This window comes from Salvelinus sp. IW2-2015, linkage group LG23, assembly GCF_002910315.2.
Source record: "Salvelinus sp. IW2-2015 linkage group LG23, ASM291031v2, whole genome shotgun sequence".
Lineage (NCBI taxonomy): Eukaryota > Metazoa > Chordata > Actinopteri > Salmoniformes > Salmonidae > Salvelinus > Salvelinus sp. IW2-2015.
In genome coordinates, this window is record NC_036863.1 from 38,765,686 (window position 1) to 38,793,489 (window position 27,804).

The 27,804-nt window shown below is 43.9% G+C and overlaps 1 protein-coding gene across 1 annotated transcript in view; it reads right to left on the reverse strand.

The window, feature by feature from the left end:
• Positions 1-23,396, reverse strand: part of LOC111950740 (serine/threonine-protein kinase PAK 3-like) — a 61,024-nt gene extending 37,628 nt beyond the window's left edge. The window contains 1 exon segment of the mRNA XM_070434606.1: positions 23,189-23,396. The gene's annotated coding sequence lies outside the window, so the exon portion shown is untranslated.
• Positions 23,397-27,804: the final 4,408 nt, after the last annotated feature.

Below are 27,804 nucleotides of genomic sequence, written 5' to 3' on the forward strand. Positions count from 1 at the left end.
ACGCTGTCGGTGTGGTGAGACCGTTCCATGTCCTCAGTGATACGCACACCGAAGAACTTTGAAGCTTTTGACACTATTCACTGTGGCCCTTCAATGAGGATGGGAGCATGCTTCCTCCTCTGTCTCCCGTAGTCCACGGTCAACTCCTTCATTTTGTTGATGTTGAGGGAGAGGATATTTTTCCTGGCACCACTTCACCAGGGCTCTGACCTCCTCCCTGTAGGCTGTCTCATTGTTGTTGCTAATCAGGCCTAACACTGCCGTGTCGTTAGCAAACTTGATGAGTTGGAGTCGTGCTTGGCCACGCAGTCATGGGTGAACAGGGAGTACAGGATGGGGCTGAGCAGACTCCCCTGTGGGGCCCCCTTGTTGAGGATCAGTGTGGCGGAGGTGTTGTTGCCGGCCCTCAGGAAATCTAGGACCCAATTGCACAGGGAGGAGTTCAGACTCAAGGCCCTAAGCTTAGTGACAAGTTTAGAGAACACTACGGTGTTAAAAGCTGAGCTATAGTCTATAAACAGGATTCTCACATAGGTATTCCTCTTGTCCAAGTGGGATAGGGCGGTGTGCAGTGCAATGGCGATTGTGTTGTCCGTGGATCTGTTGGGGCGGTATGCAAATTGTAGTGGTTCAATGGAGGTGGAGGTGATATGGTCCTTCATTAGCCTTTCAAAGCACTTCATGATGACAGAAGTGAATGCTACTGGGCGATAGTCATTTAGTTCAGTTACCTTAGCTTGCTTGGGTATAGGAACAATGGTGGCCATCTTGAAGCAAGTGGGGATGACAGACTGGGAGAGTGAGAGGTTGAAAATGTCCGTAAACATTCCAGCCAGCTGGTCAGCACATGCTCTGAGAGTGTGGCTTGGGATGCCGTCTGGGCCAGCAGCCTTGTGAGGGTTAACACGCTTGAAGGTCCTACTCACATCAGCTACAGAGATCGGGAGCCCGCAGTCCTCTTGAGCAGCGGGGGTCCACGTCGGCATCTCTGTGTTGTTTTCCTCGAAGCGGGTGAAAAAGGTGTGCTGTTTTTCCCTTTATAATCCGTGACTCTCTGAAGTCCCTGCCACATACGTCTCATTTCTCAGCCATTGAATTGCGACTCCACTTTTTCCCTGTACTGTCTTTTTACCTCTTTGATTGTCTTGTGGAGGTCATAGGGAGTCTGTTTGTACGCCGTCCATGTTTCCAGTCGCCGTGGTTAAATGGGTTGATTCTTGCTTTCAGTTTTGTGCGAATGCTGCTATCTATCCACGGATTTTGGTTTGGGTATATTCTAATCGTCACTATAGGAACAATATCTTCTATGCACTTTCTGATGAACCCAGAGACAGAGTCAGTGTATTCGTTGATGTTATTCCCAGAGGCGGCCTGGAACATATTCCTGTCCACATGAACAAAACAGTCTTGTAGCATGGATTCCGATTGGTCAGACCAGCGTTGTACAGACCATACCACAGGTGCCTTTTCTCATGAGATAATGGGGTTGGCATTTGATCGTGAGGTAATCCAGGTCAGGAGAGGTGAAACACTTAAGGGTTTTGTACATTCCTACAATCGCACTATGAGTTGTTGATTTTAACATACTGCTCCGCCTTTGTTTTTCGCGCAAAGTAATTTTTCCTAGTCCGTGCGATGTCTGGAAAACCCTGATGGCTGTATAGCCTGATCAAGGCACCTCCCCCAAAATCCAAGTCTATGTGAGGCAGTTAAGTTAGTCTCTCGTATTTATCTGGTAGGTAAATCTGCGCTCTGAGCTTGCAAAGATTATTTTCCAGTGACTGTACATTAGCAAGTAATATACTAAGAAGCGGAGGGTGGTTTACCCTTTTAACTTAAATCGGACTAGTACTATACCTCGCCTTACCCTTCTCCGGCTGCATCTTTTTGGGAAAAGGGCTCCAGTGATGAATGGAACTGCTTCGGGTAATCCAGAAAGGATCCAGCTCCGGAAATTCAAACTTGTGGTGAGTTATCTCCGATCTGATGTCCAGAAGTTCTTGTCAGTCATAGGACATAATACTGAAAACTTTCTGATCAATTAAAGTAAAAAATAACACTAAAATAAACAAAAGCCTGCAATGTTGGTTTGGAGCTAGCAACAGGGCGACCATCGTTGGCGCCATCTTGTTCCAGGTTTCCCATCTGAAGTGTGTGTGGTCTGTGTGTGTCCTGTCGCGCTGGCGTGTGTAGTGTGTGTGTGTGTGTGTGTGTGTGTGTGTGTGTGTGTGTGTGTGTGTGTGTGTGTGTGTGTGTGTGTGTGTGTGTGTGTGTGTGCGTGTGCGTATGCATGTGTGGTAGGGATGCAGATTTTAAATGATTTGATTATTCGACTAATATCATATTTTTTTTAAGTTACCCGGATAGTAATTGCTATTGACTCTAATGCCCTAACCACTAGGCTACCTGCCACCCCCAAGTAATTGAACACTAAAATACGTTCGTATATCCGGATAATCAATTAACCACGCCCATCCCTATTGTAGTGTGCATGCATGCGCGCTTGAGTGTGTGTGGATTAGAAGCCTTTATTTAAATGTTTGTGGAGAGTTTGTTACATCATCAAGCCTCAGCATGGGAAAACAGTGTGTTAGATTTAAGTCAGATCATTCCCATGAGAAACCCCTGATTTATGTCTGTCAGAGAGGTAGACAGAGGTGGTTCACTCACAGTGTGGGGAGATGGGCTGACTCCACCTCATAAAGCAGATAAGTGCTGCAGTATACAGTAAATGTGTGTGTAAGTGAATGAGAGAGAGGATGTGTTTTCAGTGATAAGACACTAAAGTAGCCGTGTCCCTGCCCACATAAAAAACACTACAGTTTACTATAGAATACAACAGTATTTACTATAGAATTCTGTAGTAAACTGTAGTATACTACACACTATAGTATCCCTCGATCATGTGCATTAGTTACCATAGAATTATGTAGTAAACTTTAGTAAATTGTAGTATACTGTAGTATACTATACTGCACACTGTAGTATCCCTCGATCAAGTGTAGTACCTACAGTGGAATTATGTAGTAAATTGTAGTATACTGTAGAATACTATACTACACAATGTAGTATCCCTCAATCATGTGTAGAACTTACTGTAGAATTCAGTAGTAAACTGCAACATACTATACTACACACTGTAGTAACCCTCGATAATGTAGTACTCAGGCCTACTGTAGAATTATGTAGTAAACTGTAGTATACTGTAGAATACTATAGTACAGACCTTGTCGATATGCTAATATTACATTTGCATATACCCCACCCATTTCTCTCCCCCATAGCCCAATTTGTGCCACCCATGAGTGAGAAACCTACATGCCAAGTATAGACCATATATTGTGTTGCCTACAGGTTATGGAAAATGTCCTCTTTTAGTACATGTCCAGTTGGTTTCCTCAAGAAGGAAGCCCCAGTTCTATGTCAAAGATAGTCAAACAAAAACACTATAGTAAATACTACAGTAATGTAAAAACACTGCAGTGAATACTATAGTATATACTATAGTTTGATATATAAACAATAGTATTTTTTAATGTGGGTGGGACTGAAACAGTCAACACAAAGCTAGTTCCTACACTTGTTTGGGTGTGGTGAGTCACGCTACAGTATATTCCCCATTTGAAGCAGTTTTTCTGGATATACCTGAATGCACATGAGGGCTTCTGTTAGATTGTGTTACTCTCCCCACGAGGAGTGAGAGGTCGTTAGTCCTCTATTCTGTAAAAGTGAAACTGTCTGTCTCACACCATGCCGTATGGTTACCCTGCACACTATCTGGGAACAGCTTAGAGTACAGCTGAAATACTGAAATTAAGCTTTGAAGTTAATTGAACATACTGTAGTTTGTCCCCCCAAAAAACGGTGTTAGATTGATCACAAGCGGCTAACGCTACCCGGTATCTTTGATCAGAAAAGATCCACTGATTTCCAATGTCTCTAACCTAACTTATTTACTTTATCCTCTTCGTTCCTGGAGGAACTTAGGCCCTGTATCTCTGTCCTGTTAATCATTAAATATTCCATGCTAGACTCAATAACCTACCTCTGAGAAAGACATCAATCCTGTGGTTACCATGATGTCATCAGTCATGGCCCTTGTTACGTAAAAGCAGGCGCCATGTTGAGAGACCGTCTACACTACCTTGTGGTAAAACAGTTGTGCTTTTCATTAGGTCACTATAATAGAGCAGTGTTGTACTGTAGTTCATATCCAGAGCCCAGACGCAGGCCTTATGTGACCAGTACAGTAATAACACAGACCAATCAGGTCCCTATCTGGTCAGCCAATCAAAGTGAAAGGAAGTTCAAAGCCTTCCGCCCGCAGGTCATTAAAACAACACTTGCGAATGTATCCCATTATTCCTCCACAGACAGACAGGACCACAGGGCAGCAGCACAGGGCTTCATCGATTGCACCTCTGACTCATGGTCCTCTACAGGGACTACATCATCAAGACTACACCTCCGTGTAGGCCACGGGGCATATTCATGAAAATGATGATTTGTGTCAACAATCGCAGGCATTGGGGTCTGTAATATAAAGCACACTCAATGAGTACTCTATCTATTCATCAGGGAACACACAATACACTATACTGTAAGCACTGGGAGCTAGAATCAATGCACTAGAAGTGAAAGGGTAAGTACATAGAAAGTAAAAGCATTTGCACTGTTAGTTAACTATATCTCTGCTGTACACGTATGATGTCATCAGCAGGTTGACTGCAGGAAGTTCCCTTCCTTTCCCTCCCCCATGGGTGTGGCCCTCTGGCTAGTCACATGACTAATGGATGCTTTAGTACTGCTGAGTGGTCAGTGTCCACAGGGACCGCTAAAGATGGACGTATCACAGGCGCCCATACATTCCTTATCCTTCACTGACTGTAGGTTAAAACACTGACCTATTTATTGGGTAATGTCAGCAGGCTGACAGGCAGGGAGGCAGTTAGTGTACATTTTACTGTATGAGTGCACTGCCCCTAAGGAGCATCTCCTGTTTCTCCATCTCTGATCCCATCCAACATTAAAAAAACAACAGCACCGGCAAGCAACAAACAACTCTCTTTTTTCTATGTACACGATGGTAGGGTTAGATAACAAGAGGTTTTTGTAATGCTTAAATATGTCAACTGCCCAGGAGGGAAAACAGAATCGCTCTGTCATCAAGAGACTTCTCTCTGTGATTCATCAATAAATAGCGCAATACTTTATTTTTTTTAAATTTATTCTGTTGGATTATTCATCTGTGGATATGCAGCATCATCAAAATGATACCATGATGCCAATTTAAGACCACAAGCTGTGAAAAAAAGGCAGAAAAGTAGCAACAGGAACATGAGGCTAACGTGCCTTAAATTGCCCTTCCTCTTCTTGCTCGGCAGGGCTTGCATTACGGTTGCCACATTAGAATATGCCGTCTTGACAGAAACAGGACTGTACACGTGTCAAAAAAGCCACAGGGAGCCAGCGCACACACCACTGCCTACTGCCTATACAGTACATGGCCCACCATTATCTGAGATATTACTGGGGATGTTTCCTATTCAACTATTACTATATCCATGAGGAGCTGTTATTTTCCCTGCTCTTTGGCTCTGATCAAACATTAATGCTGAATTTTCCTGGCTAAAGCAGGAGGAGCTGTAGAAGGACTGTGATTTAGAGCTGGCCCAGTGATGTGGATGAGGATGGGGGAGGGCTGGCTGTAGGAGCCTGCCTAAGTTGAGCCTCACTGAGCAGGATAGGCAGGCTCAGCCTCTAGATCTGGCACAGGCTCATGGCTCTATGTAGCATTAGGGCTGGTGGAGGGGAGGGGGGACAGGCCAACTGGGGAATGGGTCTGTTGTGGACGTTGAAGAGGCATATCCAGTTCTGCTCTGTTACAGGGGGGAGCTGTTAGGATAACCAATCATCACCTCTTGAGACTAGGATGACTAGCTGTGCAGAATGTTTCTGCAGGATTGGAGTATTTCTGATTGCTTTACGTAGTTCTGAAAATGTTGGACGACAATAAATCCCTATTTTAAGTTTGTACATTTGTATTCAGACACGCGTTACTTCAAAGCCTAAAATGACGTGTCAAAACAACAGCCTTTTTCTCCATACGCTCTCTCCTCACAGCACAGGGGAGGGCGCACAGCACAGACCCTGATCACAGCGGAGAGCAGACCACCACACACAGGCCAAACCACAGCAGATGTCATCTCTTTAAAGCCCAAACCCTCACCTCTCGCGTGATTTCCCTGTCAAGGTCACCACGGAAACAGTTGTTCTGCAGAAGTCATTGAAGGAATGAAAAGATCATTTTATCCTCCTCTTCACTTGAACAGACAGAGAGAAAACAGTCCTGGGTTCAGCTGACAACAACGGCTCTCTTTGATGGAGCCAGGGCCAATAGAGGGACCAGTCTCAAGGTAGAGAGCTCCAAAACTCTCTGAGGTCCACACTGATCCACTGGGTACAAACTATAGGCTATAGTTGTATTTTTGTAGAGTAAATGCTACCTCATGTCCATAATGTAGAGATAATCATGTAAGAGGGAAATGTACGTGAACAAGAAAGCTCTTAGATTTAAACTTCTTTCATTCAATTCCCTTAGAAATGTAATAGATAATTGACTCCATGTGATTCTGATTCTGTATAATCTGTCTTTCTGTTCCTCTGACTGATATATCAGTCTTTCTCCCTAGAAGCTCCACCTCCTCCCAGAGTTCCTTCCTGAGTCCCCCCTCCTCTAGGTGCTGCTGGGATACTGGGCCTGCTTTGCATACAGCCGCTAGACCTCCATTAGATTCACAATGAGCCACAGTTCAACTGCAGCTCAGAACAGGTGGCAGGTGGGATGTGGTGTGTGTGTGTGTGTGTGTGTGTGTGTGTGTGTGTGTGTGGTGTGTGTGTGTGTGTGTGTGTGTGTGTGTGTGTGTGTGTGTGTGTGTGTGTGTGTGTGTGTGTGTGTGTGTGTGTGTGTAATTACTATTTTTACTCTGAGATCCCAGTGAATCCCAAGGTCATTCACTACAAAGCAAGTGGAGTGTTCATCTTAGCGATAACCCTAACCAGCTGACTAACTAGAAGTGTCCACTTGCTCATCTGATGCAAAATGAACTAAAAAGACATAGAAGTATTGTTTCTATACTCAATGACCGCTCAAACTCATTTTCCACAAAATAATAAAATAATAACATGAAAATCATTCCTGCCATTTCTTCTGGGTCAGTTGTGTTAAAGTGATCTCTTTCCATGGGTAATACTGTACACTCGTCATACTGGTATTCACACAAACACACAGCTGTTTAGGGAGTAGGTATTCACAGAGAGGAGATTCATTTGGAGGGGGATGATCCAGTAAGAGCTGGAAGAACCCTTACACCGGATCATCGCAGCTAGCTAGCTGCTATCCGAGTGGCTACTCCTGGCTAACGTCTCTGTCCCGAAACAAGCACCAGTTAGCCTGGAGCTAGGCCTATCTCCCGGCTAGCCGATTGCTGCTGGCACACGCCCGCCCGACTAGCATCACTACTCTGGACAGTTCTGACTTAGAATATGTGGACAACTACAAATACATAGGTGTCTGGTTAGACTGTAAACTCTACTTCCAGACTCACATTAAGCATCTCCAAACCAAAATTAAATCTAGAATCGGCTCCCTATTTTGCAACAAAGCCTCCTTCACTCATGCTGTCAAACATACCCTCGTAAAACTGACTATCCTGCCGATCCTCGACTTCAGCGACGTCATTTACAAAATAGCCTCCAACACTCTACTCAACAAACTGGATGGTGTCTATCACAGTGCCATCCATTTTGTCACCAAAGCCCCATATACTACCCACCACTGCGACCTGTATGCCCTCATTGACTGGCCCTCTCTCGTTGAACTTGCCAGTTGAGGACTTGTGAGGCGTCTGTTTCTCAAACTATACACTATAATGTACTTGTCCTCTTGCTCAGTTGTGCACCGGGGCCTCCCACTCCTCTTTCTATTCTGGTTAGAGCCAGTGTGCGCTGATCTGTGAAGGGAGTAGTACACAGCGTTGTACGAGATATTCAGTTTCGTGCCAATTTCTCACATGGAATAGACTTAATTTCTCAAAACAAGAATAGACTGACGAGTTTCAGAAGAAAGTTATTTGTTTCTGGCCATTTTGTAATCGAACCCACAAATGCTGATGCTCCAGATACTCAACTAGTCTAAAGGCCAGTTATATTGCTTCTTTAATCAGAACAACAGTTTTCAGCTGTGCTAACATAACTGCAAAAGGGTTTTCTAATGATCAATTAGCCTTTTAAAATGACAAACTTGGATTAGCCAACACAACGTACCATTGAAACAAAGGAGTGATGTTTGCTGATAATGGGCTTCTGTACGCCTATGTAGATATTCCATTAGAAATCGTCCGTTTCCAGCTACAATAGTCATTTACAACATTAACAATGTCTACACTGTATTTCTGATCAATTTGATGTTATTTTAATGGACAAAAAAATAGCTTTTCCTTCAAAAACAAGGACATTTCTAAGTGACCCCAAACCACTGAACAGTAGTGTGTGTATATATAAATAAATATATATATCACCAATCTTGGTGTTCTCTGGCAAATGCCAAACGTCCTGCACGGTGTTGGGCTGTAAGCACAACCCCCACCTGTGGACGTCGGGCCCTCATACCACCCTCATGGAGTCTGTTTCTACCGTTTGAGCAGACACATGCACATTTGTGGCCTGCTGGAGGTCATTTTGCAGGGCTCTGGCAGTGCTCCTCCTGCTCCTCCTTGCACAAAGGTGGAGGTAGCGGTACTGCTGCTGGGTTGTTGCCCTCCTACGGCCTCCTCCACGTCTCCTGATGTACTGGCCTGTCTCCTGGTAGCGCCTCCATGCTCTGTACACTTCGCTGACAGACACAGCAAACCTTCTTGCCACAGCTCGCATTGATGTGCCATCCTGGATGAGCTGCACTACCTGATCCACTTGTGTGGGTTGTAGACTCCGTCTCATGCTACCACTAGAGTGAAAGCACCGCCAGCATTCAAAAGTGACCAAAAACATCAGCCAGGAAGCATAGGAACTGAGAAGTGGTCTGTGGTCACCACCTGCAGAACCACTCCTTTATTGGGGGTGTCTTGCTAATTGCCTATAATTTCCACTGTTGTCTATTCCATTTGCACAACAGCATGTGAAATGTATTGTCAATCAGTGTTGCTTCCTAAGTGGACAGTTTGATTTCACAGAAGTGTGATTGACTTGGAGTTACATTGTGTTGTTTAAGTGTTCCCTTTATTTTTGAAGCAGTGTATATATAATATATAATATATATATATATATTATATATATATATATATTATATATATATATATATAATATATAATATATATATAAATATATAAATATATATATATATAATTATAATATATATAATAAATGATGTGTATAGACAGTTTGGACAGTATATAAATAGAAAATGTGTGTACAGCAGTAGTTATATAGGATGATCCTTGACTAGAATACAGAATATATACTAGAATACATATGAAGTGGGTAAACCAGTATATAAACATTATTAAAAGTGATCAGTGTCAATGACTATGTTACGCCTTCTTCACCACACGGTCTGTGTGGATGAACCATTTCAGGTTTTCAGTGATGTGCACACCGAGGAACTTCAAGCTTTTCACCCTTTCCACTGTGGCCCCGTCGATGTGGATGGGGGCATGCTCCATCTTCTGTCTCCTGTAGTCCACGATCAGCTCCTTCCCTTTGTTGATGTTGAGGGACAGATTATTTTCCTGGCACCACTCCGACAGGGCTCTCACCTCCTCCCTGTAGGCTGTCTCTTCGTTGTTGGTAATTAGGACTAACACTGTTGTGTCGTCAGCAAACTTGATTGAGTCGGAGACGTGTGTGGCCACGCAGTCATGTGTGAACATGAAGTACAGGAGGGGGCTAAGCAAGCAACCTTGTGAGGCCCCCGTGTTGAGGATCAACATGGCAGAGATGTTGTTACCTACCGTCACCATCTGGGGTCGGCCCGTGAGGAAGTCCAGGACCCAGTTGCACTGGATTCAGACCCAGGGCCCTGAGCTTAGTGATGAGCTTGGAGGGCACTATGGTGTTGAAGGCTGAGCTGTAGTCGATAAACAGCATTCTCACATAGGTATTCCTCTTGTCCAGATGGGATAGGGCAGTGTGCAGTGCGATGGCAATGGTGTCATCCGTGGATCTGTTGGGGTGGTATGCAAATTGTAGTGGGTCTAGGGTGTCGGGTAAGGTGGAGGTGATATTATCCTTAACTAGCCTCTCAAAACATTTCATGATGACAGAAGTGAGTGCTACAGGGCAATAGTAATTTAGTTCAGTTACCTAGGGAGGACAGGTGGCAGTCCTCCCCAGGTATCTTTCTTGGGTACAGGAACAATGGTGGACATTTTTAAGCAAGTGGGGACAACGGACTGGGATAAGGAGAGATTGAATATGTACATAAACACTCCAGCCAGTCGGTCTGCACATGCTCTGAGGACACAGCTTGGCAGGCCGGCAGCCTTGCAAGGGTTAACACTCTTAAATGTCTTACTCAAGTTGGCCATGAAAAACGAGAGCTCAGAGTTCTTGTTAGCGTCAGTGGCCCGTATTGGTAGCTCTGTGTTTTCCTCAAAGCGTACGAATAAGGTGTTTAACTTGTCCAGGAGCGAGGCGTCAGTGTCCGCAATGTTGCTGGATTTCCCTTTATAATCTGTGATTGTCTGAAGTCCCTGCCAAATACATCTCGTGTCTGAGCTGTTAAATTGTGATTACACTTTGTCCCTGTACTGTCGCATTGCCTCTTTGATTGCCTTACGGAGGGCATAGCTGGTCTGTTTGTACAAGTCCATGTTCCCAGTCACCTTGCCGTGGTAGTTCGCACTTTCAGTTTTGCGCAAATGTGGCCATCTATCTACGGTCTTTGGTTTGGATAAGTTCCAATCGTCACAGTGGTAATAACATCCTCTATGCACTTCCTGATGAACTCTATCCCTTAGTCAGTGTATTCGTCAATACTATTCTCAGAGGCAACCCTGAACATTTCCCAGTCCATGTGATCAAAACAATCTTGAAACATAGATTCCGATTGGTCAGATCAATGTTGAACATTCCTTACCACGGGTACATCCTGTTTAAGTTTCTGCCAATAGGAGGGGGGGAGCAAAATGGAGGCATGATCTGATTTGCCAAAGGGAGGGTGGGGAAGAGGGAGCCGTCCTGGAAGAGGGAGTAGCAATGGTCCAAAGTTCTCGATGAGCGAGTAGCACAGGAGATGTCATAGAACTTCGGTAGTGTTTTCCTTAGATTTCCTTTATTAACTTCTTATGGCTGGGGGGCAGTATTGAGTAGCTTGGATGAATAAGGTGCCTAGAGTAAACTGCCTGCAACTCAGGCCCAGAAGCTAAGATATGCATAGTATTAGTAGATTTGGATAGAAAACACTCTGAAGTTTCTAAAACTGTTTGAATGATGTCTGTGAGTATAACAGAACTCATATGGCAGGCAAAAACCTCCTTTTTTCAACTCTTTGCCTATCCAAGATACAGTGTAAATTTGGTCCGATTGCACTTCCTAAGGCTTCCACTAGATGTCAACAGTCTTTAGAACCTTGTTTGAGGCTTCTACTGTGAAGGAGGAGAGAATGAGAGCTGTGTCAACCAGAGGTCTGGCAGAGTGCCATGAGCTCAGTCTCGCGCGCGCCCTTGAGAGTTAGCTGCGTTCCATTGCATTTCTAAAGACAAAGGAATTCTCCGGTTGAAACATTATTGAAGATGTATGTTAAAAACATCCTAAAGATTGATTCTATACATTGTTTGACATGTTTCTACAAACTGTAATGGAACTTTTTGACTTTTCGTCTGGACCTAGTGCTCTCGCCTCATGAATTTGGATTTGTGACCTAAACGCGCGAACAAAAAGGAGGTATTTGGACATAAATGATGGACTTTATCGAACAAAACTAACATTTATTGTGGAACTGGGATTCCTGGGAGTGCATTCTGATGAAGATCATCAAAGGTAAGTGAATATTTATAATGCTATTTCTGACTTCTGTTGACTCCACAACATGGCGGGTACCTGTATGGCTTGTTTTTGTGTCTGAGCGCCGTACTCAGATTATTGCATGGTGTGCTTTTTCCATAAAGTAAAAAAAAAATCTGACACAGCGGTTGCATTAAGGAGAAGTGAATCTATAATTCCATGTATAACGCTTGTATTTTCATCAACATTTATGATGAGTATTTCTGTAAATTGATGTGGCTCTGCAAAATCACTGGATGTTTTGGAAGCAAAACATTACTGACCATAATGCGCCAATGTAAACTGAGATTTTTGGATATAAATATGAACTTTATCGAAACAAAACATACATGTATTGTGTAACATGAAGTCCTATGAGTGTCATCTGATGAAGATCATCAAAGGTTAGTAATTAATTTTATCTCTATTTCTGCTTTTTGTGACTCCTCTCTTTGGCTGGAAAAATGGCTGTGTTTTTCTGTGACTAGTTGCTGACCTAACATAATCGTTTGGTGTGCTTTCGTCGTAAAGCCTTTTTGAAATCGGACAAAAAAGGCGGTGGGATTAACAACAAGTTTATCTTTAAAATGGTGTAAAATACTTGTCTGTTTGAGGAATTTTAATTATGAGATTTCTGTTGATTGAATTTTGTCATATCGATCCCGTTAGCGGGATTTCAGCCATAAGAAGTTAAAGCTACAATAAATACAGCCTCAGGATATGCGGTTTCCAGTTTGTGTAAGGTTCTGCTTTTCTTTTCTTAGTCTACCTTGTGTTCTTTTTCTTTGTGTTCTTGAACGTAGCCCTGTTTCTTTGTGTTCTGGAACGTAGCCCTGTCTTTCATTTCTGTTCATTTATTTCACCTGTGTTCGTTTCTCACCTGGTCTCATCAGCTCCCTATTTAGTTCAGTTCTTTCTGTTTGTATGGTTGTGAGGTATTGTTTGTTTTTGACTGCCTACCTGTGTTTGACCATTGCCTGCCTGTGACCCCGATTCCTGCCTTCTGCGAAGGCTTAATAAACATCTGCTGCGCTATGCGCGTGAATCTACACCTTTTTCTCCCTGAGTGTTCAGTACAGAATACCTCACCCAATAATGGAATGGATTCAGCGAAGCTACAGCGGCGCCTAACCCAGCAGGAGGAGCTTATGGAGCTTCTCTGCCAGCCTATCCCTACTCCGCCGATCCCAGGTATCGTAACTCATAGCCCTCCTTCGTTCATACCCATGCCTGGAAAATATGACGGTTCACCTGGGAAATGTCAGGGATTTCTGATGCAATGCAGCAAATACATTGAGCACAACCCCACTAACTACGCCACCGACAAGACCAGGGTGGATTTTGTTGTGTCTCTACTCACAGGCAAAGCCCTGGATTGGGCCAACGCCATATGGACTGCCAACAGCACAGAACTCGGATCCGAGACCCATTTCCACACCCTCTTCAAAGAGGTATTCGATCACTCTCCCTCTGGTCGTCCTATAGGAGACCTCCTCGTAATTCAGCTGCCGAGTATGCCCTTGAGTTCCTCAACATGGCTGCAAGGAGTGGATGGAATGAGGCTGCTTTACTTACCGTCTACCGAAGAGGGCTCAACAGGGAACTTCAGGCGGAGCTGGCCTGTAGAGGTGACCTTCAGGATTTAAATCAATACATTCATATGTCCATCTCCATCGACCACCTCATCGCCAAAGAACTCTGCCACCCAGGAACCTGAAACCTTCTCTTTCCATGACTCCGTCATCCTGTCCGAGTCTTCCTGAGCCCATGCAGTTGGGCCATGCTCTTCTCCCGTGTATCGAACGTCAAAAGCAGATCCAAGAAGGGCTCTGCCTATATTGTGGAGGGAAAGATCATCTACTCAGCCATTGCCCTGTTCGTACCCCACGGAGAGATGAGAAAGGTCCCCCCGCTGCCATGCAGGTGCGTGTCCTTATTTATAAATATCTCCCAGAAGCAATTCTCCGTCCCAGTATTGATAACTGTGAAGGGGGTTACCAAGTACATAGAAGGCTTGATAGATTCGGGAGCAGCAGGTCATTTTATCGATCACCAGCTAGTACAAGAGCTTGACAATGATCTAACACCTGTCACCCCTCCCCTAAGGGATAACACCCTGGACTGGCAGCCATTGGGCACGGGCTTTATCACGCACCTGACACAGAGCGTCACCCTCCAGATTGGAGTCTTCCACACCGAAACCATTCAACTCATGGAACTCTCATCCCCCAAACAGCCACTCATCCTCGGACACCCCTGGCTTTGTCGCCACGACCCTGCCATCTCGTGGCAACAAGGTGAACTAATGTCCTGGTCCTCTACCTGCTTCTCCAGTTGTCTCAGCCTACCCTGCAGAGCCACCACCATTGAGGACTCTGCCTCGGCAGTGCCACCCACCATACCATCTGAATACGCCCAGTACAACAATGTCTTCAGCAATATCAAGGCCTCCACTCTGCCACCACATCGCCCAGGAGACTGTGCTATTGACTTACTCCCTGGAGTGTCCCCACCGAAGGGCTGTGTTTAGCCCTATCTATCATGGAAAATAAGGCAATGGAGAACTACATTGATGAATCACTCAAACGGTTTCATTTGTCCTTCTTCCCCGGCTGCGTCCAGCTTCTTCTTCATTGGAAAAAAGGATGGTGGTCTTCGTCCATGTATTGATTACCGTTCCCTGAATGACGTCACGGTCAAGAACCGTTTCCCTCTTCCTCTGATTCCAGCGACCCTTGAACAATTGGGCCGCGCCAACATCTATACTAAACTCGACCTGCGAAATGCATATAACCTTGTCCGTATCACCACCCGAGGGCACTACGAATACCTGGTCATGCCTTACCAATGCCCCCGCCATCTTCCAATCCTTTATGAACAATGTTTTCCAGGATATGTTCAACTGCTTTCTCATCGTCTACATTGATGACATCCTGATTTTCTCCCACTCCCTGAAGGAACACATACAGCACGTGCAAAAGGTTCTTCAACAGCTCCCTGACCATAACCTTCATGTGAAGACTGAAAAGAGTGCCTTCCATGTAGCTCGATAAACTTCCTCGGCTTCGTACTGACACCTGGAGGGTGCATTTGATGGTGAGCTATTCCAGATCGGGAGAACAAAATAACTAGAATTTCTGTACGCTATCACAATCACACCATGAGTAGTTAATCATGCAACATACACCTCCACCTTTCCTTTCCCCTGTAGAGTTCTTTCATCCTGTCCGCGCGATGGACGGTGAACCCCACTGGCTGAATGGACGGGGACAGTAAATCTGGAGAGAGCCATGATTACGTGAAAAAATAGTATGTTACATGGATGATATATGGATGAACGCTTCTCCCTATGTCATGGATGCCATGGTTGCCCTTAGTTTGAAGATGTTATCCGGATAAAGGTGTTTTATACAGTAGTCTTCTTTCTGTGTTCTCTTTTAGAACTCTATCCTCATTTGGCATTCATCTCTCTGCTTCCACTGGGCATTCCACTGATTTCAAAACTTGGTCAACTTATTTAATGACGACACCATTTTTTCCCTAACAATGTCTGGTTCAATGAAAATGTTTTTACCTAAATCAGGGATTTCCTCTTTGATTCATTTTCAGTCAGAGAGAGTCAGCATGGCACGATCATCCTTCAGAAAGTTGTCCATCACAACGTTTTCCCACTGAGCTTTGTCGATAGCATTATTAACTTCAGGGCAGCAATGTTGAGAGCAGTAGCCAAACCTTTTTCAGTTCTTCATGATATCTTTCAAAAAAAGGTGCGGTAGACAGGATTATCCACACATACTTACCAGCTCATGTTATAGACCGAAGCATTCTACATGGCATGTAAAGCTAATACATTATCTCAGCCAATCATGGCTAGCGGTAAGGTTCCTATATTTTTTTACCTACTATCCTGGCGTTCCAAACACCATGCTCTACCAACTGAGCTACAGAGGACCATAAAGTGAGAATATTACATTTTTGAATATGAATACATACAGTATGTCCCAGATACACTGTTCACATTTGCATGCACTATCCTAATGGATTTTTATGAGTGATCATGTTGTTGTGTTCGTCTCATGTTGGGATTACAAAGAGATAATCATATGCCAAATGGATTAAATATGAACCTGGTGTAACTTGTTCGTGAGTAAACGGTCTTGACATTTGCCAGTGCCATGGCTTGATTTTCTATCCGCTGCTAAATAATAGTTTCTGATTGGTTTGAAGGGCATTCTAGAGTGTGCATTATTTTGCTATAATGCACGGTATATCGGCACAGTAGAATTCAATGGCTATAGTTAATTCTTACATGTTTTCTTTGAGCTGCTTTTGAAGGCAAAAGTCGAATTGAAAACATTATTGCTATTGTTGAATTAGATTCTCATAATAGCAAGCTAGGATTGATGGTTTGGTTAGCTAGCTAAACTAACAAGTCTGTTTGTTTGGTTACCAAGGCAACTACTGTAGCTATATTAAAATTGCTTGCTACTTCAGTGGATGTTGAACATTTCTCCTGGCAAATGAACACATTCCTAGTGGCAAATGTGTTCAATTATAGCCATGGTATAAAAGGGATAATCAACTCGGGGCTCTATGCGTTCTCTGGACAATAATGCAACTCAGCGTAATGTCAGTTCCACTCCGCTAGCGCGTTGTGGTCCACGCCGTTCATTATTTTCCATAGAACGCGTAGCCCCTCGTTGATTATCGCTTACTTAACCAACGAGCTAGCTACGGTTTAGAAACGTCACATTTTTAATTGAATGAAGTGTTAATATGTGTCATGTCAGTATTAGTAACAGAAGTTACCCTAAAAGTAGTACCGTTGTGGTATTTTGAGTGCTATGTGTTGTGTTGCTGTGTCTATTATTAGTGGTAGTAGTATTTAGAATCACATGGAATGGCAGTCGGTGGATGAAAGTAGGTCTTGTGGAGTGGACCTAAAGCTAATGGGAGTCTCTCCCTCTCTCGCCATATAAGCCATCGTAGTCAGTTAGTCAGTCATCGGGATCAGACAGACATGTGCAGCCTGGCCTGCTGTAGTACAGGAACAGATTGGGGCCGATCCTTCATTAACCCCATACTGTCATTGGCCAGCACCACTTTTCTCTGCTACCAGTCCTCCCCGTAATACCACGATGAGAGGAAACAATCATTGTAGATTTTGAAATGAAAAGGGAGCTTTCGGAATAGCATGGTTAGCTAGTAGTCTGATGGTGGCATGGTTACATCTGTGAGGTGCTATGCAAACGGTCCTCTCCTCGCAGGCTTGTAGTCTGACCACAGTGTGGCCGATGTGGTCTAGTAAAATGTGATATTGGTTAAAGCTGCACAGGTTCCCATGGCGGCCGATGACTGATCTTTACTGAACATGCCCTGTCCTCAAAGACACCATAGTGTCTACAGTCTATGTTTGCATGACACAATGAGGGGTGGCAGGTAGGTACTGTAGATGAATGTACAACAAACCACAAACACACCCACACATGCACGTGAACACACACCAACAACCAGCAACAGACAGAGAGCATGAAGATTGGGGGGGGGTCAATGTGTCAGTGTGCGAGTGTGCCTCCTACACCCTCCCTCCACCCCCACCTCTCTCAGGCAAAATGGCCAGATGGCCCTCAATCCTCCGTGCTAATCCAGTACACAGACCATGGCCCTGATATCACCTAGCACCACAACACTACAGCTCCACACACTACAACACTGGAGCACAGCACACTTCTTAAGACTCGGCCATTTCACTACTACACTCTGCCCAAAGCGTTACTAACCTACTCCACTCTGGCAGAGCACATTGCCCACTGCCCGACAGTCGTCAGCACCAGAGTGGTATAAGGCTTTACGTTACTATCCTAAGCAGACGGTTGTAGGCCTATTTGTATGTAATATCACATTTCAGATGGCCAGCTGACAGGCAGCAGGCAGAGACAAGGCGCTGGGTCTTCTGGAGCTTTTGTTAGCAGTTGGCTGAGGTGATGTAAGAGAAGCCCCATGTGTTGGGTTACATTCACCAACCAACCCCCATACTGTCCTGACCTGAGGTAGCACAGCAAACTGAACACAGCGCTATACAGCACACACACACACAACACAACCCTGATTGGACAAGCAGCCAGGCCACAGCCAACCAGTAGGCTAGGTCGGACAAGCTTGTTGTTTGTTTATGAATAGACTAGTGCAGGCTAATATACACACGGCTCCTATTCTGATCTCATCTCTTATTTCACTCGTATAACTGACCTAAAGAATTTGATATGTTCTGATCTAAATCTGGTTGCCTCTGTTGGTCCGAGAGACTACTGAATTAATTGTGTCTTAAGTCACGATGAGCATACAGTATCTGGTTAATGTGTTCAGTCAGGCCTGGAGGTGTGAGGAGTCAATGAAGGTGAGACACATTGAGCTGCACGGGGGAAGTGAGGTGAACAGCCAGTCTCCTCTCTTCTGCCTCCAGGAGGTTAACCACCACCATTTTTGTCCTGCAACCTCCTCATCCAATCACAGGTGTCCTGCAACCTCCTTATCCAATCACAGGTGTTGCATCCTGAGCCAGAGAGTGGACCTTTTTGTACAGCTGCAACACTGGGCCTTGTTATTCTAGTGTCAGGAGAAGTTGTGTTTATTTGGATGGAGATAGTCACTGCTGCTCAGTGATCACTAGCCTGGGCTTGAGCACAAAGCAGAAACTGTCAGTGGACTCCTCTACATCCAGCTCCTCATCAAGCCCCCGTTTACACAGCCTCCCTCCTGTGGGGATAAGCCTCAGCAGCACCACGCACAGTCCTACTCTTCAATAATGACAGCCCTCACTGTCACACACGTGCACACATGTGCACACACACACAAAGTCTCCCCTCATCACTGTTTATCCTTCTACTCTGCAAAGGAAAGCCATGCATGATTATGTAGATCTATACCAGTCGAACAAATTATTATTAGCCATGGCTTTTTGATTTATTCACACTAGGGTAAAATATAAAGCATTGACATACTAGAGCTTGTGAAACGTTCCATGTCATTTCATGGAGGACTGGCTTGAATTGTGAGGARGACCATACCATTTATTTTCATAATGAGACAAATCTATTGTTTTTCTACCCAAGGTTGCAAAGGAAATGTTGTGATCTATTTAATAAAGACAAGAGACCAGCACGATGGATCAAATATTGTGGCGGTATAGCAGGAACAGCTGCATTTAGTGGTCAATACCTGGTACGTTCACACTATATGGCAAATAATGCAAGCGAAAAAACATCACCAGATTCACAAGGAATACATGACATAGTATGGAGAAGCAATACTCCAAGCCACAGCTTCATACTGCTTGTCAAATATAGAGAACTGATACTGTATACTGGTTGTTGGGGTGGGATTGGCATGGGGTGTTAGGGGTAAGTGGGTGGCTTTTGCCATTTTGGGGGGGGGATTCCTCATGTTTTACTCATTGGTAGGAAGAAGTTAAGTCCAAATAGGATGTTGTGTACTATATTTATTGAATATTATCTGAATCCTATGAATTAAAACGGACAATTTGGGTGCAATCAAAAAGCTTAATTTGTCAGAGATCCAAATATATTTCAACAAAATAAGGTTTCAGGAATGCTAATTGTATCTGTCACTAAGTACAGACACGATTTCAGAACAATTTATGATGGTGTGCACAGTTCCTAAGTAATTCCAATTCACTTTTATAACTCAAAGAAGAGTCAGCAACTATAAGGTGCTTTTTTGAGCTCTCCTAGCGGTGCCGTTAAGGAACTACAGCAAGCACACTTGCAGTTGTTTTGTTTGGAACACAACACTACATCCCCGCCTTACACAATTACTGTTGTTGTTTATTTAATCCAAAAACGGTCCATTATAAATCGTAATCTGGGTCAGATGGGCATAATTTGAAATCGTGTTCTATTGCCAACATGACTAGCTAAATTATAAAATATGATCTTACATTGTTAGGCTTTCACAAGGCAATTCAGAGAAGCAGATTGTAATTTTGGTGTGCATAGAATGGAGTCATAAGTGCATTCCGATGCTTGTTCCATGGCAAATTTTCTTCACAATACAACAAACGGTCTCATTCTGGTCAGGACATCCCAGGGTATGACGCCATGTCATCTTGTAACTATATGTCAAACATAGTGATCATAAACGTTGACACTATATTACATATGAAAATGTGAAATGCTCATTTAGACTCACAGGTGTTTGGCTTGCTTGTATGACATCAAAGCGGCATTTATTATAATCATCAACGTCTCATCTTTCAAAATACTAATACATATGTAATTTACAGCATTTCCCTGGGATCAGACACTGTGGGAGTTTCTCAAAATACATACTACTGTGCTCTGAGCACACAAATTGGAGAACGGGAGGGTCAGAGTGCGAGTCCAAATCAAAGTATGCGAACGCGTACTCCGCTTGTACATATTTTTAAGCATGCATCAACAGAAGTTTTACAAATGACGCAACCAGGTAAAAAACAAATTACGCTACATTTCTTGAAATCAATGGTAGCCATTATTTGAGCTGAAGCGAGAGAAAATAAACTTTGACTTCGGAATTAAATGATTCTCATTCACATGTCATAGGTTGCCTGACTACAATATTTTATCTTGATACGGTAATAAATACATGCTGTGTTAATTTCGGCATGTTTTACTGCCTACAATACCCACTGTAGTGAGCGTAGATCGCAAGCCATAGTAAGTCAATAGGGCTAACTGGCTAGCTTTGACAGTTAGCTAGCTARCTACCCATGAAGAATTGACATCTACCTTGCATAACATTAGTTTTAGATCATTTTTGYCTGTTTAACTAGCTAGCTAGCTASATTATTACGATTCACATATAGTTRGMTGAAAATTATTCAGTAAAACGTTTGCTTTGTGTATATTTTGTTTAGTCTCTATTGTTGCCATTGTCCAGGCTGGAAGAAGGTTCAGTGAATGGGAGATGCAGAGTGAGATAATACAGTAAGGAGAATATGAGTGCTTCTCAAATGTATTGTTTGACGCGTTCTCCACAAGAGAACGTCCTCGGAGAATGCACCCGGAGCATAAGAGTGTGGAGCATGGTAGTATGCAAATTGAGAAACACCCTGTGACTCCAGACAAACACTACAGTGGAAGGTGTGGATACAGACACACACACAACCTCTCTGAAGGACTATTACACACAGCCTCTCCTCCGGTCTGTTCTCCCTCTGTCACACATCAACAACATCTGTCTGTCTGTCTGTCTGTCTGTCTGTCTGTCTGTCTGTCTGTCTGTCTGTCTGTCTGTCTGTCTGTCTGTCTGTCTGTCTGTCTGTCTGACGTCTGCCCACTTCTCTGTCACCCAGCAACCACCTAAGGACGACTGTGACAAGAGGTCTTCAGTTTCAATAGATAACACTGTAGATAAACAGCTGGTCTAATCATAGTGTTTATATGGCTCCACATGAACAGGTAAAAAAACCCAGAGGGAATTAGAATGGCCTGCTGGATCTATGTTTACTTGTTGACTTGCGATGAGAGAACTTTCACACACACAAAAAAAAATAAGAGCTCCTCTTAAAAGCTGAAGTGGTTCCTGATTTTATGGGCCACGTGCTGATAGCAACAATGAGGGTATGTGAGGGCTAGAGGTTTGTGCTAGCTCTGTGTAATTGTTGTCAGTGAGGAGCAGAGAGAGATGAGCATATGTCGGGGTGATATTGATAGATGTAACACTCCTGATGTCTGCATCAAACACTACAGCCCAACACACACACACACACACACACACACACACACACACACAACACACACACACACACACACACACACACACACACACACACACACACACACACACACACACACACACACACACACACACACACACATGGATTAGCACTCATTCCCACATCCTCCTCTTCCTAACTCCACTGTCACCCAGATGCGTTCCCAGCATCCTTTTTTAAAAAGAGAACAGCTTTCCCAGAAGGTTGTGCTTCACACAAACACGGGGATGACTGTGCGTCCAGGAAGAAGTGGAATCTCTCACCCGTCCTCTCAGCCCTACTCCTATCTTGCCCTGACACCAGCGTGTAAATGAACAGCGCCGATTGTGATGGATAGAATGGATAGATGACTGACTGACCCAATCCCACTCCCTTCCTCACTGAGGCAGGATCGCTCAGCTCCCACAAGAGCAGCCCCCGCCCCCATCCCCATCCCTGTAGGGTGACCAGACGCTGTATATCTCCCTGTGTCACCACAGCCGGCAGGGCCGCCATGAAAGAACTCCACACATACATGTTTAAAGCAGGAGACAGACAGAGCTCTCTGTGTCTATGTGTGGAAAGAGGAAGAAAAAATCAATCATCTCAACAACAAAAAACCTCTCTAAAACAGTGGGGCCAGAGGCAACAGCCCAGAGATAACAAAGGGCCATCCCTTTGCACATAATAACCATCATCACTCCCCATCCCCATCCACAGCATCTACAGCTCAGATCCATCCGCCAGCTTCGCACAGCTTTCGCACAGCCTCGCAAGCCTCGAACAGCCTTGCACCTTAGAACCCAAATAGCATTTCCTCTTTTTGTTACCGTGTTGCCACTGCAGCTGCTGCTTTGCTACAGGCTGGCTGGCACGCACGCACACGCACGCACGCACGCACGCACGCACACACACGCACCACACACACACACACACACACACACACACACACACACACACACACACACACACACACACAGCACACACACACACACACACACACACACACACACACACACACACACACACACACACACACACGGCTCTAACAAACGCCACCGATTCAGGCTCTCACATCAACAAAGATGCTTTTTTGGAAACACAAGGGTGGATGGGTCCATAAAATCCAGGAAAGGAGGGAGGGGATGGCGGGTTGATAACATTGAGCTGGCCAGTAATGGCATTGAAAGCCAATCCACACAGATGCAGGCATCCATTTCCTCTCTCTCTGTGATAAGACACAACGTAGATAAACACAGCTGCCTTCTCCTCCTCCTCTCCAGCAAGGCAGAATGCAGGGATGAAGGAAATAAGGCTACAAAGCACTCCCCACATGCACAGCCCACCTCCCTCTCATATCCACATATCCTATCGCATACACAGACAAGGGATTACCTGAAATATGTCTTGACATTCTCTTGTTCGGTGTGTCGCCTTTGGATCCAGTATTCTGGTAGGTTCATCCTTAACTGTATAGTCCTATTGACAGTTAACAGGCAGGATTGCCATTCTCTTGTCAGACCGGTTCCTGACCCTAAACTCAGTCTTGTTCGGCAGGCTGGACGCTTCACTGGCTGCTCACTGTTCCCTAGCTCATGATGTCATCCGCCTTGCTCAGTCCATTGGCTGGGAGGTGGCATATTAATGAAGGCAGCAGCTCTGGGGGAGGAGGCAGAGAGAGAGGCAGACACAGTTGGTATTTTGTTTCACAGACCAAACTAGCTCAGCGAGAGACAGGAGGAAGGGTGGATTATATTTCAATAGCTATCTCTTTTTATCTACCACTCTCAAGTCTGAATGGCTAAAACATTTTCCTCCTTATTTTGCTAGTTCTAACTTTATTTACATGTGCTACTTCCCAGAACTGTGCACATTACATATAGACATACAGTAACAATACCTGTATACCTTCACAATTATTTCTGTGTTATTTCTTACGGCAAGAATTAGACCTGCAACGATTAACACTCAGTTGGAAATAGTTTCACAATATCAGGTTTCATTTAAATGCTATCAATATCATGCTGCATAAATGTGTTGACTATTTGATTTACAGTTCCCTTACAGTTCCTGGACCCTGCCAGTCTTATGGTCTACAACCATAGTGGACTGTAGTTGTCCCCCAGACAGAGGAAGGCAGCTAACGTAGACTGTGCTTTCTCTCTTTGCAGCCTCACCAGTCTCTGATAGATGCTATTTATCAATTCCATTCAATTCAAGGCGCATTATTGGCATGGGAAACATATGTTAACATTGCCAAAGCAAGTGAAGCAGGTAATAATTACATAATAATTAGGTAGATAATMATTTCTCTCTCTCTGACTTCCTGGATGGGCGGTGATGACAAACCACAGACTCACTCCATTTGCCCTAATTTGCCTATGATGTCATCTTTTTCCCCTTGCTCACCTGTGATTGGCTGGCTGGCTGAGCATCTGCTAAGATCTCAAGGCTAGTGCTTCTTGCTGGAGGTGGAGACCTATCCCAGGCACTCTGAATCACAGCTGGTTGTCGTGACAACCCGTGTAACGTCGATTCCTCATTGAAGAATAAATGGCTGTTCTGTGACAGTGTTCACTCAAATGGAGGACAGAGCCCTTGAGGAGGACCCCTCTTCCTTCTGATGCCTTATGGAAACCTCCTCTAGTGTGACATAATAGAACATATCTCCATGATGGCCTTATCATTTATATTGATCATTGTGGGCGTGGAGGAGAAATTATGATTTTGTGAAATATCAGAATCCCAGAAAGAATCAGAATTCCAGAAAGTATGGGTTTAATTATACGAATGAAGAACATTTTGAGGATTTATTATACAAAACAACAACAGCATGGTAAAATAGGCTGAGGTTTATGTTTGGCATCACGTGATTGGAATATAACTGACATCACACATAAACTGCAGCAGACTAAATCCATACCTACAAAAATGGATTCTAAATATAGATATTGAGAAGGAAGTGTATTTTCAAAGTCTGCTTTTTTTCTATGGCTTCGGCGATTGATTTCCGTAGACAATTAWGTCAACTAGCTGAGAGCTGTCTTTGGAGAATAAGCCCAATCATCCTGACAACAATGAGACACATAGACATAGTGAAAACCCCGGTGACATCATTTGCATCGCTTATATCCTGGTTAGGTTGCTACCTAATAATAAACTAACTGACTATGTTCTGTTTTACAACRAGCTACAGTATTTAGAAAGACTAAAAACAGAGCTGATTAGTCTAAGCAGCAGAGGGAAAATACCAGACCCCATGTTTGATTTATATTTAACAGTAACATTCAGACACTTATTTTAGTGCACTGATGCAGAGAGATGAAGGGGATTTAGTCTGTCTCCGTACAGTCTCAACTAAGGTTATTTTAAAATGATCAAACTTAAACTACACATCTGAAACTCCCATCCACTATGCATTTCTGTTCACACGTATACAGTTGCGACAKGGGCTATTGATGTTGTAACGATCTTCGTTGGGAGAAAGAGAGGAGGACCAAAGCGCAGCGTGGTAAGTGTTCATGRTGAATCTTTAATAGAACAAAYTGAACACTGAAATACAAAACAATAAATTGAACGAACGAAAACCGAAACAGTTCCGTGTGGAACACACAGACACGGAAGACAACCACCCACAAAACACAACAGAAAACAGGCTACCTAAATATGGTTCCCAATCAGAGACAATGACTAACACCTGCCTCTGATTGAGAACCATATCAGGCCAAACGAAAAACMCAACATAGAAACACAAACATAGATAACCCACCCAACTCACGCCCTGACCATACTAAAACAAAGAAAATACAAAAGAACCAAGGTCAGAACGTGACAGATGTGAACTGTAMCGCCCTTGTGAATTATAATAACATTGATACAATCAATCAATCCAACTCCCAGAGAAATGACACTGAGACACAGCAAAACGTACTTTCATTAGGGTATATGCAGGAGTCCCACTCAGTTGGTTCTGCCTGAAACCAAAGTAATGGTTCTCTCATTGATTCAATTATTAAGCTCTCATCACCCTCTGTCCACATGGTCACCTCCTATAGCCAGCTGTAACCAAACCCAGCACTGCCTCTGTAGTAATGACAGACAGACAGACGGACGGACGGACGGACGGACGGACGGACGGACGGACGGACGGACGGACGGGCAGACAGACAGTACTGCGGTGCATTACAATTATCTTGACCAAACCGTTTTTCCAAAAAGTGAGATGTGGTTAACTGACTTACAGTCTAAGAGAGGGTTAAGTCTATAGGGGAAAGAGTATGGTATGTGGTATGGGGAGTTGGGTACCTTGGAGAGATGGCTGGTGACGAGACAGTTCCCAGCTTGATTCCATGAAAGACGACACAGGTGTTCTTCAGCAGCCGACAGCATGGAGACAAAATAAGAGTTTTCCCTGATGAAATAAGACTAGAACAAGAATGAATTGTTCATATCGTGCTCTGGGGAATGTGTTTGCTACCAAAAAATAAGTGCTAAAACTATTTCTATCTAAGTATCATGGGGCTAAAACTCACTGTGCCCAAAATGAGGACTCTTCTTTACTCTAACAGTGAAAACATGGCACATTACAGAGAATGAGACCACTACACTGACAGCTAATTATCAGCACATCACACCATCTCCCCTGGTGCTGGGAAAGACAGTCACACAAATATGCAGCATATAACATCATTACACACAAAAAACGAACGCACGCATTTTATATTTCTTAGTTGAGTATGACACATTCTGTAYTGTTCACATCACATTTATCTGAGATGTCGTGACTCAAACCAAACCTATTTCCTCTTCCCATCTTTGACAGGAGTGACCGAATGTAAGACTAAAGAGAATTGGGTGACCTTCAGCAAGAYTGATGACCCCCTCAAAGCACTGTGTGTTACACACTGAATCCCGTGTTCCTCCACTCCTCCACAGACACAGCCCTTTCACCTGATTTCCCATTATGACTAAATGATTCCAATGCAGCCCTGATCGAACTGATTCAGCATTATTCTGCCAAATWAACAGAATGTACAAAACATGACCAACACCTTTCCATGACAAAGACTGACCAGGTGAATCCAGGTGAACGCTATGATCCTTTTTTGGGGTATTTGGTATTTTTTTCCGATCCCCATTAGCTGTTGCAAAAGCAGCAGCTACTCTTCCTGGGGTCCACACAAMACATGAAACATGACATAATACTGAACATTAATAGACAACAGCTCAAGGACAGAACTACATACCATTTTTTTAATTACAAAAAGGCACACGTAGCCTACATATCAATACATACACACAAACTATCTAGGTAAAATAGGGGAGAGGCGTTGTGCCGTGAGGTGTTGCTTTATCTGTTTTTTGAAACCAGGTTTGCTGTTCATTTGAGCAATATGAGATGGAACAGAGTTCCATWCAATAATGGCTCTATATMATATTGTATGCTTTCTTAAATTTGTTCTGCATTTGGGGACTGTGAAAAGACCCCCGGTGGCATGTCTGGTGGGGTAAATGTGTGTCAGAGCTGTGTGTAAGTTGACTATGCAAACAATTTGGGATTTTCAACACATTAATGTTTCTTATAAGAAGAAGTGATGCAGTCAGTCTCTCCTCAACTGTTAACCAAGAGAGACTGGCATGCATAGTATTTATATCAGCCCTCGGATTACAATGAAGAGCAAGACATGCTGMTCTGTTCTGGGCCAGCTGCAGCTTAACTAGGTTGCAGCACTTGACCACATGACTGGACAATAATCAAGATWAGACAAAACTAAAGCCTGCAAGACTTGCTTTTTGGAGTGTGGTGTCAAAAAAGCAGAGCATCTCCTTGTTACGGACAGACCTCTCCCCATCTTTACAACCATTGAATCTACATGTTTTGGCCATGACAGTTTACAATCTAAGGTAACGCCAAGTAATTTGTTCTCCTCAACTTGTTCAACAGCCCACCATTCACTACCAGATTCAGCTGAGGTGTAGAACGTACAGTAAGGAATGATTTGTACRAGTTT